Below are 6,731 nucleotides of genomic sequence, written 5' to 3' on the forward strand. Positions count from 1 at the left end.
AAAACTTGCAGCGGCCGGGCCCGGGGCAGCCGGACCAGGGGCAGTGATGGGGATGAATTATTCCAATTTTAAAAATTAAAATTCTTGGAAAATAACTGAACAATTAATTCCATCGATCGGCGGCCGGTTCGAAATGCTACTCCGGGACGACCGAGGGTCTCTCCGGTGGGAATTGCAAAGCATGCGGGGTGGAACGGGCCAGGAGGGGCTGGTCCCAGGTGAACGTCAAACAAATGAGCGTTCGCTGCTAATTTTTTATTAATTTATGAAACATGTCCCACTGTAAATGATCTCATCAAACCTCCCCGCGCCTGTGATCCATCGCCTCGGGAGGGATGCTATCGGGGAGGGGTGGAAAGGGGTGCAAGCTGCAGGCGAAATGTCCACTTTCTGATTGATGTGACGTTCGTTCGCCATTGCTGGGGGACGTTCCAGCGCAGTTTCCCGTTCCACGGTGACGTGGCTGATCGATTTCCGCTCGCGCATCAGGGATGTGAGCATAATCGGGCAACGATATGCTCGTCGACATTCGACATCGGGACGGCTTGCTGTGCACGCCAATGCGCCTGGTTCCGGCTGGTTCCGCGGCTGTCAGTCGCATTAATTCCTGCATTAATTCATAAATTATTAATCCAATTATTGTTGGACATTTCACTCGCTCGCTTACCGGCCATTTTGTGCTCAAAGAGAGGAGGGTCGTCGATAGCACTGGAGGGGTGGAAGGACATGCTCCGAAGATATGCTGCTAATTTCAGCAAATTAATGCCAACCAAGAGCCTTCTGTTTCCGGCAACAAAAGCTTCCGTATTGATGTTCCCAATGTGTTTCTGTTTATAAATTGGCGTTTTAGTTTTATCTAGCAATCACTCAAAAGCATATACTTTTAAGTTGGTTCAATCGTTAATTTAAACATATTGTAGATTAATGTTACGTAAATGTATTATGCTACAACAAATGAAACTAAGAAAATGATGCTCTTTTTGTTCGTTACATATGCGCAATATTATTTTTCAAATCTAAATTTTCAAATGTATAAATTAATTTGGTACCATTTGATTGCTTCTCTTTATTTGTATGATATCTCAAACAAATTATGTTAACCTTCATAATCTTGTTTCGTTTTTTTTTTTGACGAAAATGAATCCTTATTTGGATTAAAATATTCACATGCGTAGAGATTTTTCGTGACAGGATTACAGCTTTTAAAAGATTTATCAACCGAAATTAAAAGATACAAGGAAAATTAGTTCTCAATACTGATAACACTTCTTTTCTTACATTATTTGCTACCATGACATCCAGCTGCTGGTGCAGTTTCGTTCTTCCTTTTTCTATATTTATTTTCTGCAGTAAATCAACGCCATCGTCGTCCGGACCTTCATCACGACGTGCTCACTCTTCTACAATGTTCGACACCAAGCTCGGGCGAGCAAAAGTGGACCATCGGACGGTTCCATCGGCGGACGAGAATTCAATTAACGAAAGAATCCGCACCTCACACTAGACCAACACCCGGAGGCACCCTGTGATCATTGCGGACGCGAATTGCCACTTTTCCCACAGTCCGACGGATGGGGGTTTTTCCAGCAGGACCTACCCACCTACGGATCCCGGTCGATCGTCGTTGGTGTTGTTGTTGACTTTAAACGCGTTTATATGCGCGCGTGTGTGTGTGAATAATTTTCCGAAAAGAAAAGCTCACTCGCCAATCAATCGCCTGTCGTCTCCGGCGTCCCCGACTCGATCGGCTCGCAGGAAACCCCAGGCACTTTCATATTTGCTCATTGGCAGCCCATCCGCCCGCCCGTCGGGCTGTGCTCGTAGGTTTCCGGCGTTCATCTTTAATTCATACGCATTCCGTAATTTGTTCCGAGGGATGATGGGCCGCCATCGCCGGCCACCCGGTCCTGCTCGGACTGCTGCTAATCTGTGCACGCCGGCGGAAAACGGTGTTGCCATTTCCCGATGCTGATACAGTCCAGTTCGGGACGGGCTCGATTCGCATGCGTTGGAGCGCGTTCGAGCGAACAAATGAATTTACACATAGCTGAGCACCCGGGCCGTTGCCACAAGCCCTTCCACCTCTCTCTCCGCCCTGCTGCAAAACTGGTCACCAACGGGGCAAGTTTATCTATCAAATTGCAAAATTGTCTCTTAAGCCCGCGCATTTCCCGACCCCGGCACGCAGGCTGTCTCGTTAAGCTTTTCCTCTCTCACGTCCGTGATAAGTGATCCTAGTGATAGTGCACACGATGCACCAGACGCAACACGTCCGCAGCACGGTCGAGGGAAATGGGAACGAAGTCGAGGAAAGATCAACCCCGAAGGCAACTGCCCAACCGTTGCAGTCGAAATTAGCTAATTATCACCGGGTGGGGATCGAATGGCTCCGTTCGAAAGCCTGTCGAGCGCTTATCGTGCACCCCTCCACCAGCAATCTCAGCCGCGCCGAACCCCTGACCAGCGGGCCAATTGCAGTTGCAATTAATTAAGCGAAAATAGCTCTCCGGTGCTCGAACGAGTCACATGATTGTGTGTGACGACGGAACGAATCGATCGAAAGTCGTTTCGGAGACACGTTTCCCATCGACCGGACGGGAATGGAAGGTATAGGCCTTCGGACGGGCCCTGGCAGAAATAAATTAACAATCAATAAAACCAACCACCGCGCGAACCCGAGAAGCAGCATCGAGCTGCAATCGGGCACGCGGGAGCGCGCAACTGCAATTGCTCAATGAACCAATATGTCCGTTGCGTGTGCCTTTGGATGCTGCAGGTGCACACACCACGAAGCTGGTGCGATGTTTCGTGTTCGTGATCGCCGCTACCGAGACGCAGTCAGGACTTTCATGGGACTCCGTCGGAGCGGATGCATCGTTTGCGAGAGCTTTTACGCCATCTGAAGAAAACTAACCCACCCTGAACGAAGTTAGCGTTACTCCATTAATAGACGCAACTGAAATAAAAGACTACGAGGTTATTTGAATGGGAATATTTTTCCTCGAATCTACGGTTTCTTCAGATCTACCAGACAAACTCTTACGGAATCTTTACTTTTCATAGTACACCTACTTAAAATGCCAACAATAAGCAAACGGTTTATATTTTATTGGGTGTCAAATCTCATGTTTAAAAAATGTTTATGCTCTCTTCAAATGCATGCACAGCGTTGAATAGCATAGACAAAACGACTGATTATCAAATACTACTAAGGTAAAGTATCTCTGGTGTCCATACAACACAACATAAAACATTGAAAGAGCAAAGTTTGATTTCAATGTTTTTTGTTTAAAAATGTTCATCTTCATATGTTGAGGTATACAAAGAACTGGTTAAATTACGCTATCATTGGATTCAAGGACAACATTGGAAACAACAATAAACAAATCACGCACCATTGAATTCTTCACCGTTAAGATTCGCTACCATGTGCAAATACACGATAAAGTCAAACATACAAAATACCAAAACTCTCTGAGATACGTAGAAATCCTTTGCGAGGAAATTGAAATACTGCTGTGGATATTTACTCTAAGGGACTATAATATAGAGGGGTGCCCATGGCGCAGCGGGAGCGCGAGGAAACACCACACCCACAGGTGTGGGATCGAATCTCGAGTCTGGCACCCTCCGGTTTTACGAACGGCTGACCACCGATCTATAATATACCGTCTTTCGGTCACACAAACTCTCTTCGGAGAGAGGCCTTGTCCCATTAGGGGATGTCGTGCCACATAAAGAAAAAAACTATAATATAGAGTTGCTACAAGTAGAGCAAAATTTTAAAATATCATTGCCATCATTTTATTTATTTTATAAAGTTAACTCCGCACCATCAAGAGACGAACCCTGATTTACCGAAGTCGCTCCACAGCAGTACTTGCGAAAAGGAGGCAACCAACGCCAGGAGCGCATTGTCCTCCGCCACTCGGAACACTCAACAGCTATAAAAACGATGTCCGATCAATTCTCCACTTAGGGCAAACGGTGGAAAAATGGAAATTTCATATTTATTGCTCTCGCATAAGGAAAAACCTGTGCGGTGACTGTCATCACGCGCAGGGACCTTCCCGAAACCTCCCCCTTTCCATCGTAACAGACCCGCAGCGGACCACACCGCTTTTTACGCCCTCCATTTGTGTTCGTCCGAACCCCGACGTTGTCAACCGTTGGAACGCGTTTGAAAAGGAGTTTTCATGTGAATTGTATTAAGATGTTATCGATAAATTAGTGATTCAGCCATTTCTACGGGAGAATGTTGGTGCGCGAGGGCAGTTTGTTGGAAGCGGTAAGAAAATACAGTTTTAGTTGCTTTTACGTCCCTACTGCACACAGCTACATAAACACACACACACACATCGCACTGGAGGCAATAGGAAAAACTCCAACCTCGACGCAAAAGCCAGCGGTCTCTGCGTGGACAAACCATTTGTAATTGTAATTTCTTCATTTTTCGCTGACTATGGCCACCGGTAGCCGGATGGAAGTTTCTCTGGAGGGCACCAGGAAAAGCCCTCCCAAACTCGGCCAGGACGCAACCGGACGACACCGCGTCTTCCCCCCGGATGAGACCCATTTTCCGCGCCCGCCCAACGTGCGGGCCAACCAACCCAGTCCGTACATGGGTACGCCAAATGAGATCTCACCTGTGGCCCGTTTCGGCCAAAGAAACCCCCGCCTTCCCGCCACGGAAATGCCCCGGACCCGTTTGCCTCGGGGAGGCCACGGCACGGTTCGCCACGTTCGGCTAATTACTCTCGGTTGCAAAATTTAAATTCAATAAACAATTAATTGAACCCGCTCCGGTACGCGTCTTCCGCGGCCACGGCAACTTTCCACTTTTGGCAAATGGAAAATGGCCCTCTCGACCGCGGCCCCCTCCCGTCGCACGGTGCGTCACCGAGGAAGCGAACGAACCACGGGGAAAGATAATGTCCACCGATAATAGAACCGAGACTTATTTGGGCCTAAACGCTTGACGATGATGACGACGATGATTATGATGATGACGGTCGCCAAGACGGTAGTCCGGCTTTTTCCCGACGATGATGCTTTCGCTCCGCCCGCCTCGGATGTGCAATCGACTGGTGCAATTATAGAAAACTGTTGTTCCAGGAACGCTGCTCACTCCCGGCCGAACGAGCCCTTCCTTCTGCTTCCATCCTTCAGCCATATTCGTGTTTTCCCGATCACTGAACGGCAACGACATCCGAATGAAGTTTAAAATGGTGATTGTGAATAGTTTCACACTTTACTAACTCACCCTCGGTTGCCGTGTCTTCTTCCCCCTCCATGACGGGGGGATGGCGGGCAGGAGGCCATTGAGAATCCTTCCATGCGCTTCCCTCGAGCTGGCTGGAATGTTGTACAGCACCGTTCTGCAAACAAGCAGTGCGCCCCCATGCGCTGCGCATACGCAACTAGCTGCACGCCTGTGTTGGCATACATACACACGCACACACACGCGTGTGATCGTGCAGTGGAAGGCCATTTGCCGTGTGCGTTAAAGGTGCGCCAAAAAAGGACACAGCGAGATAATCTTGGCGAGCCATTTATTTGCCAGCGTTCCCCGTTTAGGGCTGGAAACTCGAATGCAAACCAACGGCCCGCCGCTTTTCTTTCGCTTCCTCGCACATACGCGTACACACACACACACACGCGCGTGTATGAGGCTAAAACAGTGTGCACTTACACAAATCGGTTTATCGGTTCACTTCCAAATACGGCGGCCCATCAATGATTTTACACATATTTGCTCCCATTTAAGGGTGCATGTATTACAATGAGTCGTTTGCGTGGCTCGCAAAAATTATCCCTCCACGATCGTGTGCCCCGAGGCTCTCGGCCCGGGTCGTTTTGCTCCTTCTCGGTTACGGTTGGCAGGAAAATGAGTCCGAAAATTACTTATATGCTCGTTGGGGGAGGGAGGCGGATCGGAACTGGGCAACGACACGCATTCTCTACCCCTTGTTTGCTCCAGCGGGCGGGTGTTGGGGTGACTTGAGACAGGGCAATGGGTTTATCGGTGTGCGTTGATCTCTGGAGAACTGGCTGCTGAATGATTTATTGTTCGCGGGTATTGTTTACTTAAATTGTTTATCGTATGGATATTGTAAACTGCATTGGTTTAAGTTTATGCTAATCGCAAAAAGGGAAAATTTGTATGTTTATCGATGGCAATCCGATAGTTCAACTTCATTGAGATAATATAAAAAATATTTCTAACATTTTTCTCACTTCATCAATTTGGTTTTGATCAAAAGAAACCAACGATATGTCAAATAAAACACATGTTTCCGCCCGGGATCGAACCGGGGGCCTTCCGCGTGTTAGGCGGATGTGATAACCACTACACCACGGAAACAGCTGTCTGATCGAGATTTAAAAAAATATACATACAATAAAAAGATTCTTACAAAGAAGTGTTTTCTGGTATAAATTTTACATTTGCCTAAAATATTTTTCAATTGAAGGTGATTTTTCGAGAGTTCCTTTTATGCTGTCTTCGACACTTCAATAACAAATTACCAATAGAAATGCAAAGCTTTAGGGGTGTGTAAATTGTTTTAGTATGAGCACAGTTATAAACACACAAGAATTTCCTTGATTCCTCCGTTTTGGACGATTGTTATTGACCAAAATCCAAAAATCCACCTTCAATTAACGACGTAAAACAATTTCCCCTTTCCACTATCAATTGCCCATTTATTTGCCAATCTTGTTTTACAAAA

At 47.0% G+C, this 6,731-nt stretch overlaps 1 non-coding gene across 1 annotated transcript; it reads right to left on the reverse strand.

Moving 5' to 3' along the window:
• Positions 1–6,291: 6,291 nt before the first annotated feature.
• Positions 6,292–6,364, reverse strand: Trnav-aac (transfer RNA valine (anticodon AAC)). Its single transcript has one exon. It is a non-coding gene; the product is annotated as a tRNA-Val (tRNA).
• Between the last annotated feature and the right edge of the window lie 367 nt (positions 6,365–6,731).

Source organism: Anopheles ziemanni, chromosome 3, assembly GCF_943734765.1.
Source record: "Anopheles ziemanni chromosome 3, idAnoZiCoDA_A2_x.2, whole genome shotgun sequence".
Lineage (NCBI taxonomy): Eukaryota > Metazoa > Arthropoda > Insecta > Diptera > Culicidae > Anopheles > Anopheles ziemanni.